General features: G+C 36.7%; 1 protein-coding gene and 1 non-coding gene across 2 annotated transcripts in view; one reads left to right on the top strand and one right to left on the bottom strand.

Annotated features, from left to right (window-relative positions):
- Positions 1-10,609, top strand: part of LOC103873306 — a 728,778-nt gene that overhangs the window by 606,058 nt on the left and 112,111 nt on the right. The gene's annotated exons all lie outside the window — the stretch shown is intronic.
- On the bottom strand, positions 4,138-4,244 carry LOC117126289. The gene has a single exon (XR_004448864.1). It is a non-coding gene; the product is annotated as a small nucleolar RNA R71 (small nucleolar RNA).

Raw genomic sequence — 10,609 nt, 5'->3', positions numbered from 1 at the left:
CTCTTTTTAACTAATTCAGAAATGGCATCTTTAGTTAAAAAAAAAAACGATTATTCCTTCCTTTTGGGTTTATACCTTCTTTTTTGTCATCCCTTTTGGGTTTATTCCAAAATTAAGTTTACTCCTTTCGACAATATTTCACCCAATTTTTATCTTTTTGTTTTATTAAATAATCTCAATCTGTTTCTTTTTAGAATTTTAACCTTTTATTTAATTAATATAACATGTTATTTTATATAATTATGTACACAGTTACAATATTGACATATATTTCTATAATGATATATTAATTATTCCTCATAATATTGGTTAAGAAGTATAAAATGTAGTTATTATATTATAGATACTTTATATTTGTTAAGAAATACAAAATAAAACACTTATAGTAAAACTTATAGTAGTTTCACTTTTTCTTTTAAAAAAGCACTTATAGTATATGATTACAAGAAAACCACATATATAAAAATTAAATTTCTCAAAAAAATAAATCAAAAGAAAATTTAAGTAGATCAAGTGAAAATAATAGTTGGACAAAACATATATCAACAGGTCATGTTCCTAATTTAATAGAATATTTAAATCACAAATATGATTACATAAAAATACAAGTATAAAATTATTTAAAAAAAAAAATTAAAACAAAAAATATACCCGTCCTTTGAAGGGCGGGTCAAAATCTAGTTATGATTAAATTAGTTAAAAAATATATTATTAGATTTAAAGAAATAAATGTTAATTTTTATACATGTATTATATAGTTTGCTAATGTTAACCCATCTTACAAACGTATTAGATTTTACTATTGAACATAAATATTTTATACTTACAAAAATAAAATATAAAATATATATTTTTCATTTTATAAACGATAACTGAATATATTAATGTATAAAATATTTCAAACTAATTTCAAAATTAGTGAAAATATTAAAATGTAATTTCGAAAATGAAGATCTTGTAAAAATCTTTTAAAACAGATTTGTTAGAATTTTAAATTAAAATAAAAAAATATCAAAAGATATTATGATTAAAGTATTTTAAAGATTCTATGTATTATTAGTTTTAATAAAATATATTTAATTAGTTTCAAAGTGATTGTCCAAATTAAAAAATCACACATGAAATAAGTCATGACTTCTATTTTAATATATAAGATAGTATTTATATCTAATTATAAATTAATGCTAAGTAATATAACATTTTGTACGCATGTTTCTATCTTTTCAGAATTTTCTAAATTTTAGAAAATTTTAAAATTATTGTTTGACAACATCCTATCAGTAAAAAAATTATGTGGTTAAAAAAGTTAAATTCATGAAAATTATATCCAATAAAATAAATTTATGTGTTGAAAATTATTATGATGTAATGAGTATTATTGTCACAATAAGATTGTATTTCAATCATAAGTTATTACCCCCTCTTTTTTTAGATAGGGCACTTCTCATAAATAGAACATTTTCAAGTTTTGATCACAAAAGTATACCACAAATAGGAAAGTGATTAAAATATTTCATTTAATAAGTAAAAAGACCCTAATACCCTAGATATATAAAAATAAAAAAAATAAAGAAATTTAGAAAACACAAAAAAATTAAAAAAAATTAATATTTTTATATTTTTAGATTATCTTTTTTCAAATTCAAACTTTTTTATAATTTTTTTTTTTGAAATTGTTTTTTTGAATTTTTTTTTTAATTTTTTTTTCATATTTTCTTTTTGTAATTCAAAAATACTTTTTGAAACTATTTTTAAAATTTTTATTTTCAAATTTTTAATATTTATCTTTTATTTTATAAAATTTTAAACCTCAATCTCAAATCTCCACCCCTTTAACTCTAAACCCTAAGGTTTAGATTAGTTAACCCTAAGGGTATAAATGTATATTTACTTCTTTAATAAAACATTTTGGTCATTTTGATTCTGAGAGTCTATATTTGTGACCAAAACTTTTTTAGTGTTATCTTTGGGTATTTCCCTTTTAGATAACCAGTTTTAAAGTTTTTGCGCACCGTTTAAGAAATTGCGAACTTTTATTCAATCTATCTCGCTTGCCTAAAAATAACAATAACTACAACTAATTCAACCAATAAAAAAATATTCTTTAGAATATAAATAGTGCTAAACATTAAATTACATTTACTTGTTACATAGAAAATGGAAAACACTAGTTAAGATGAAACAAAAAAATTCATAAAATATTGATATATGGTGTTTTATACATCTTGTATATATGCTTTTAAATTGGTTTTCAAGTCTTTATCGAGTCTTCCTAGTCCTTTTGGAATCATTACAGGTCTGGAGTTGCATTGGATGAGAGATGGACCAGCTGGAATAAAAGAGGCATAAAACAATGCAATTTAGTGGTTTTCAAGTAGAACAGTCTTGATGACTGTTCCGGATAGCGGAGCAACCCGAGTGACTGTTTCGAGTGAGTGTTCCAGCGGCAGAGACTTTAAGGAAACTACAATCATTACGGGAGTTGCCCTAATTATCCCTATTTTCTCTCCCAGCCGCATGTGGCTTTGATATATCATATTTTCTGTTTCTCTTTATCATTACGCTGTTTTTGAGACAAGGAACCAGACTTGAGCCTTTAGAGATTTGTGTTTTGATACTTTGTAAAGGGAGAAGGCTCCATCTCTCTCACCATAGAGAAGAACCCCCTGAACCCTTATTCTATTTTATTTACACATGTTTTATTCAGTCTCTGTCTCTGTGTGTTCTTGTTTCATGGCTGAGTAGTCAGCTTGCTTAGTCTAGGGTGTTAGGGTGTTAGATCCGTGAGCTTGACATAAATAAGTTATAAATTGATTGTCTTCATTCACTGTTGTTCTTAAGGCTTGCATCAAGTTAACCACTTAGTGCCTGATTCTAAATTCAATCTATTCATCTAAGGTGTTATGGGTTGCTAAACATAACTTGAATGAGCATTGCATCCCTAATCAGCGAAAGTAGATATTAGGGTGTTTTGTGAACATATCGGACTTGATCTCTATTGCTTGTTTTCGCATCTTGATCCAAACGAGAGTTTGGGTATCAAGATCGATCAGCATAGGGGGCAGTTCCACGACAGTGGGCTGTTCTACATGAGTGATCCGAGTTTTAGACTGGTCTTTAATCGAACTTGAATAATGGTTTGGCTCACACTTGTTTAACACCCGATCAAACCACTCTAGGCTAGCATTTTAGTTATCTGAATACTTTAATTAATCTTGTTACTTGTTTCTCACGAAACCCTTAAATCTTAAAACCCCATATTGTTTTAGCTAAGTATTGATCCCATAAAGATAAAGTGTAACCGTTGGTCTCTGTGGATTCGATCCTAAAGTGCTACATCGACATACCATTCGATTGTGGTAGTGTGCACATTAGGTTATTTGGTGTGCGTATACACGTAATATCAATTTGGCGCCGTTGCCGGGGACCATCTTTTTACCTTTATTTATTTAGTCTAAGACCTCTAACTTGCCTTATCCTTTTTGTTGCACCTAATGTTCCAGGTGCATGACCAGTAGACATACTCGGAGAAACGCACAAGGAGAGTTAGTTACATTTACCAACCAGGAGCTAGCAAGGTTAGAAAGAACAAATCGTCAACAGCCAAGGCAAACCGACACCACTATGGGTGATCACGCCAATCAGGATGATCTCGCTGCGGCTATGGCACTCATGCAGCAGCAGATGCAACAAATGCAGCAGACCATCCAAGCTCAGCAGGATGCTGCTGAACATGCTGCTCTCACGCAGCAGGAACAACATGCACAGACTGTTCCAATCGGGCAGAGAAACCTTCCGCGTAACATTCCTACTACGCGCTCTTCCATTGTTCCTCCACCCTGTACCAGGTAGGACTTCGAGATCAAGCCTGCTTTGATCGGTCTAGTACAGAGAAAGGTGTTCTCTGGTCTCTCTACAGAAATTCCAATGGAGCATATTAAGAGCTTCGAAAAAGTCTGCAGTTTCACTCGAGCGAATGGTGTTCCACCAGATTACATCAGGTGCATGTTATTCTCATTCTCTCTTGATGGAAAAGCTGCACGGTGGTTGAACTCTCTCCCTACCGGCTCTCTCACTTCATGGGAACAGGTCCGATCAGCGTTCCTTAGCCATTTCTACTCTAAGGCGAGAACAGCTGCATTGAGGAACAAGATCACTTCCTTCAGACAGCTCAGTGATGAGCCTTTCTGCGACGCATGGGAGCGCTTCAATGACTATCGCAGAGAATGTCCTCACTATGGATTTGATGATGATTACCTCCTGGACATTTTCTATGATGGAGTGGACTGGAAATACCAAGGTGCTCTAAACTCTGCGAGCAATGGAGACTTCATGACTTAAACCACTGATGGAGCGTTTAAGCTGATTGAGAACATGGCTGCTAGCTCAGCTAATAAGAAAGAGGAGAGTGATTGCTCCATGAAAGGGAACAGTTCCGACACCCAGAAAATGGATGAGCTGACTGCCAAGGTTGATCAGCTACTGAAAAACAACAAAGGGCATGTCCTCAGCATGGAGCAAGCTACGGCTGAGCATATTCAGAACCAGAACAAGCGACAACCGCAGAGCAATCGGCAAGTTGTTCCAGCTACTGAGAACAGTCAACCAGATGAGTTGAAGGGTCTAGGTATGATGATGCAACAACTGTTGCAGGGTCAGCAGGTTCAGGCCAAGGTGTTGAATCAGGTAACCACAGAAATTGACACCAGGATGGGCAACATGTTCACTGAGCTGAATAACAAGTATGACAATCTCGCGATCCATATAAGAAAGATCGATGTTCAGCTTGCTCAAACAGTTGAGAGTATCAAGAGGCAACAAGAGATGCTCCCTGGAAGAGCTGATAAAAATCCTAGGACTGAGCACTGTAATGCAATAGAGCAGCCGTTCGCTGAGACTGTTCTAAGCGCAGAAGAGAACACAGAGCAGTCTGCTAGCTCTCGAGTGACTGGTCCTAGCGTACCTGCTGAAACTCCACCAGTGTGAGTCTATGTTCCTAAGGTTCCCTATCCAATTCCACCTAAACATATGATGGATCTCATTAGTGAAGAGCAGCTGATAGGTTTTAACAAGATGGTGAGAAGGCTTCCTAAAGAACTTGCATTTGAGGATGCTCTACAGATTCGTCGATTGCTCAAGTTCTTTAAAAACTGTCAAGAGACTCAAGAGGAGATCAAGGTCATCTATACCAAAGGACTGTCTACACCAGCACTGAAGGTATTGCCTAAGGTTGATGATCCTGGAAAGTTTGTTTTCCCATGTTCCATCGCAGGAACAACCTTCAAGGATGCTCTTTGTGACTCTGGTTCTTGTGTGAATCTCGTCTCAAAGGCTATTGTAGACGATTTGGGTATTGCTGATGTTGAGTGTTCTCAGCTGACCCTGACCTTTGCAAACTCTTCCAGAGCAGTCCCATATGGAACCATCCGCAGCCTTCATGTTCAAGTAGGGGAATGCATTGTTCCTGCTGAGTTTCAAGTTGTTGAGATGAACAAGGATCATGAGATGCCTTTGATATTTGGAAGGACATTCATGGCTACTGTTGGAGCAACCATTGATATGCCCAACAAGAGAGTCTGCTTCTCCAACATCAACAAGAAAGTTTTCTACAAGGCTGTACTCACCAGATCTTCCTCATCACATGCCTCTTGCATCTCAGTGTTTGATGTAGAAAAGCTGAAGGTTGTTCCAGAGAAGGAGCATGGTGATAAGGGTGAGAGCAGGCTGTTCTCTGATGAAGATCCTAGCACTGATCCTACTAAATTCAGAGGGAATTCAAGGGTGAAACAGAAAGTCCAGAAGAGAAGAATCAAGGGAGATCCTACAATGACTTTGATACCTCTCAAGTGTGATGAGAACTCCACTGAGTATGAGGTAAAGTGCAAGGGTGCCTCCAAACCGTTCTCTAAAGTCAGAGTCATTCTCACACATGAGCTGAAGGAGAAAGGAGAAGCTGCTGTGAAAGGGTTGTTGAGCAGGGTTTTGAAGCTGAACATGTCTGATTGTGGAGCTTGTTTTGGAACATGCCCTCCTGCTCAACCAGACTGATCCCTATCACCAAGTCAAGCTAGAGACTTAAACCAAGCGCTTGGTGGGAGGCAACCCACTGGTAAGTGTAAATATAACTTGATTTTGTTTTTGTTTACTTATTTTTTGTTTTAGTTCATTGAGTTTCAGATCAAAAAAACAGAAACATTCGAGATACTTCAAAAATTATGGGTTGCAGAAACGGAACAACCTACCCCCTAAAAAGAGTGGTTGTTCCAGGCGATCATCTGACGATAGAACACCCAGAATTTTCATGGAGCGCCTGCTCCACTCAGGTAAGTATCTCGACCAAAAAAAAATATTTATTCTTTTTTTCTCCTTCTCTCTGATTTATTTTCACACCAGGGACGTTGTGAAGTAAGTCTGGGAGAGGGTTTTCATCGTTTACTAACTCGTTTCTTTCTTTTGTTTTTCTTTTGGGTCAATTTGAGTCTGTTTTTATTGAGTCAGTCAAAACTTTGTGGGAATTAGGACTTTATTCTGTGTTGATCACTAACCACCTCGTGCTTTAGTTATCTTATTTAGTGACCTTAGCAGTGGCGAAAGACACACATGTGGACCTGGAACACCCTGACATATCTCACTTGATTCTCCAGAAGTTCTCAGCCGATCAGGTTACACTGGGTAGACTTAACTCCACCTTACTTGAACCTAATCTTGACTGAAATTCTTCTTGTTATGGGTATTAGATCAGGGAAACAAGAACACACTCAGGACTTCTTATCCTTTTTATCCATCTTGCTGATCTTGAGTGGCTAGCTCATCTTTAACTAGTTCCCACCTTGCACCTTAGCCTTTATTCCACCTTCATGCATTTATTTTTCAGTGTCATATGTGCAGATATGTGCAAAAAGGTCGGAGAGGAAATGATCAACGCAGCCTCCTACTCGTTACTGCTGCAGAAATTCTGTCAGAAAGGAGAACAAGCGGATTAAGGGAGCAACCGCTCCATAACCAATGAACTGCGCAAGAGCAGGAGTGGAGAACCAGAATAGTTGCGAAATCAGAACCACCAGTGGCACTCAGAACCATCATGTATGACCTCCTTCTTCGTCACATCACCATATCAGCCTTCAAAAAAAAAAAAGCAAAATAAGGTGATGGAGAAGGGGATGAAATCAAAGAAACATGAGCCACTGGGAAGATGGAACAAAGGAGTGGGTACCAAAAGGAAAGTGGAACGCATAACAATCAGTTGCATGTTCCGTCATCAGAACAGTCGCACCAGATAGAGCAAAAACGAGTAGAGGCTGTGGACATCAATGGATCTATCCTCTCTTGCCATTTTGTGTGATATCCTGCATCCTCTTCAATGAAATGGTAGCCCCTAAACACTCTTAACTCCACCATTAAATAGCCTGTTCTACACCTAGACCGTCTACCCTGAATGATGCATGTGATGAGAAGCTCACGCTACTTTTAAATGAATGTAGGGAGTTCTGTCTCAATAGTGTTGCTTTTTCAGGTTTGAGATGAAGAGTATGGAGCCGATTTTTGAACAGCAGTCAGTGGGGGTTCCAGTAAGGGTGTGTTGTCCTAGTTTTACTGCTAGTATGGTTCAGATATTCGTGGTTAATGTATGGTTGCTGAGAATAGGAGAGTTCCCACACTTTCAAACCTTTCTCTCTGTTCTTGATACTTGACATTGTTTGAGGACAAACAAGGATCTAAGTGTGGGGGAATTGATATATGGTGTTTTATACATCTTGTATATATGCTTTTAAATTGGTTTTCAAGTCTTTATCGAGTCTTCCTAGTCTTTTTGGAATCATTACAGGTCTGGAGTTGCATTGGATGGGAGAGAGACCAGCTGGAACAAAAGAGGCATAAAACAATGCAATTTGGTGGTTTTCACGCAGAACAGTCTTGATGACTGTTCCGGATAGCGGAGCAACCCGAGTGACTGTTCCGAGTGAGTGTTCCAGCGGTAGATATTTTTAAGGAAACTACAATCATTACGGGATTTGCCCTAATTATCCCTATTTTCTCTCCCAGCCGCCTGTAGCTTTGATATATCATATTTTCTGTTTCTCTTTATCATTATACGCTGTTTTTGAGACAAGGAACCAAACTTGAGCCTTTAGAGATTTGTGTTTTGATATTTTGTAAAGGGAGAAGGCTCCATCTCTCTCCCCATAGAGAACAACCCCCTGAACCCTTATTCTATTTTATTTACACATGTTTTATTCAGTCTCTGTCTCTGTGTGTTCTTGTTCATGGCTGAGTAGTCAGCTTGCTTAGTCTAGGGTGTTAGGGTGTTAGATCCGTGAGCTTGACATAAATAAGTTATAAATCGATTGTCTTCATTCACTGTTGTTCTTAAGGCTTGCATCAATTTACCCACTTAGTGCCTGATTCTATGTTTAATCTATTCATCTAAAGTGTTATAGGTTGCTAGACATAACTTGAAAGAGCATTGCATCCGTAATCAGCGAAAGTAGATATTAGGGTGTTTTGTGAACATATCGGACTTGATCTCTATTGCTTGCTGTCGCATCTTGATCCAAACGAGAGTTTAGGTATCAAGATCGATCAGCATAGGGGGCAGTTCCACGACAGTGGGCTGTTCTACACGAGTGATCCGAGTTCTAGATTGGTCTTTAATCGAACTTGAATAATTGTTTGGCTCACACTTATTTAACACCCGATCAAACCACCCTAGGCTAGCATTTTAGTTAACTGAATACTTTAATTAATCTTGTTACTTGTTTCTCACGAAACCCTTAAATCTTAAAACCCCCAAATTGTTTTAGCTAAGTATTGATCCCATAAATATAAAGTGTAATCGTTGGTCTCTGTGGATTCGATCCTAAAGTGCTACATCGACATACCATTCGATTGTGGTAGTGTGCACATTAGGTTATTTGGTGTGCGTATACACGTAATATCGAATATCACTTAAAATGAAATGGTGAGAGTAAACTTTATCTTTTATTTGCTTAAACATACAATATAATTGTTGGGGTCAAAATCGGTCACGATGGAATCAATGTCGGAATATTCTCAAGAAAATGTCTCTCTTTAAGAAAGAGATAATAGTAAAAAAAAATAACGGAAAAACCGAAATTGATTTTTGTATGAATTCTGAAAATGATTCATACGATAAGCCCTCGAGAAAGGTTACTCGAATCCTCGGAAAAATGGATCCTGAGCGTCGAAACAACAAAACAACTATAAGGCTTTATTGTCCAACTCGCCCGTTCAGCGAGTTGGACCAAACAAGTCATCCAACTCGCCTGTTGCGCGATTAGATCGAACAAGCAGTCCAACTCGCCCAGATCAACTCATCTATCTTCGTCCTGTCCTCATAGCTCCTTCCTTCGAGATCGGATCGAACTTGCTCTTGTTTCATCTCGATCGTAGTCACCATTGGAACTTTATGATTTAAAAACCGCAAGAACTCGTTATCTCGTATGAAAGTTCGAATTGATCGTATAAAACGGCAACGGTTAACTAAACACCTTGAACTGCCTCCACTATACGAGAAATACAAACTTTTTTCGGAATCGACGTCCTTTCAGAAGCGCTCTTTTGATAAATCGTAAAAATGGTTAAGTCGGAAAACGACCCGAAAGGGTCTAGAACGCGGCTAAAAGCCCACTCACGATTTCATACGAAAGCAGGCCCAATCGTTATGACAGTTTATCTTTTATTCTGCAGGAGAAGATAAATGTCAAGTTCGGAGGATAAATGTGAAGTTTCCAAAGATAAACATGAAGATCGAAGAAAAATAGAATATTTCCGCGAATCGATAAACTCGACCGAGGGCAGAAATGGAAAGAGCAAACCGCCTCTAGGAGGAGTATATAAGGACGTCGAGGTTGAAGAGGTAAAGACATAATTCATTTTACTCTTAGAACTCTCTGCATTTAGAAACTTTAGGCATTATTCTCGACATGTTATGTTTCTATGAATGGCACTCGATTACTAGACAAACTCGCAAAGGCAATTCGATCTCTTTTTCTACTCTTTTAATCGAACTACGTTCGGCTTGATCCTCGAAAGGGGTACGTAGATAGCCTTTTATAAGGTTCAGTCCGAAATCAATCAAAACTTTTTTCGTATCTTTTTCGTCTTTTGTTATCGAGCTGCGACTCAACTAGGTTTAAGGTTTTAGGTCGCTAGAAGTAGGTAATTCGCTGATAGCTCTTGCGGCCGAAGCTATTATAATCTCTTGTAATGATCGCAACGCTCTTACGCGGATTCGAAATAAGATCTACCTTTTCTATAAATTCGTTTTGCTATCTTTTCATATTTTCCGCATTTATTTGGTCACTTGTCATTTTCTCTTGCAGAGAATCCGGAACCTCAGGAAAAGTTAGGGTTTCTTGACTTTCCTCCGAATACGGAAATCGACGGTACGAATTTCCGTTCCCACAATAATTATGGTATCAATATTTGTTGTTGACAAACAACGTATTTTGAAAATATTTAGATTATTTGGTTTATATTTTCTGTTAATAATAAAAAAATTTACTTAAAATTGTTTATATTCTATTTTCCAAAAACGATTGTCATTCAAATTTGATGTAGTTATTGAATTATTTCACAGTTTTGAGGA

Source organism: Brassica rapa, chromosome A06 (genome assembly GCF_000309985.2).
Source record: "Brassica rapa cultivar Chiifu-401-42 chromosome A06, CAAS_Brap_v3.01, whole genome shotgun sequence".
NCBI classification, from domain to species: Eukaryota; Viridiplantae; Streptophyta; class Magnoliopsida; order Brassicales; family Brassicaceae; genus Brassica; species Brassica rapa.
This window is presented reverse-complemented; position numbering and strand designations above follow the sequence as displayed.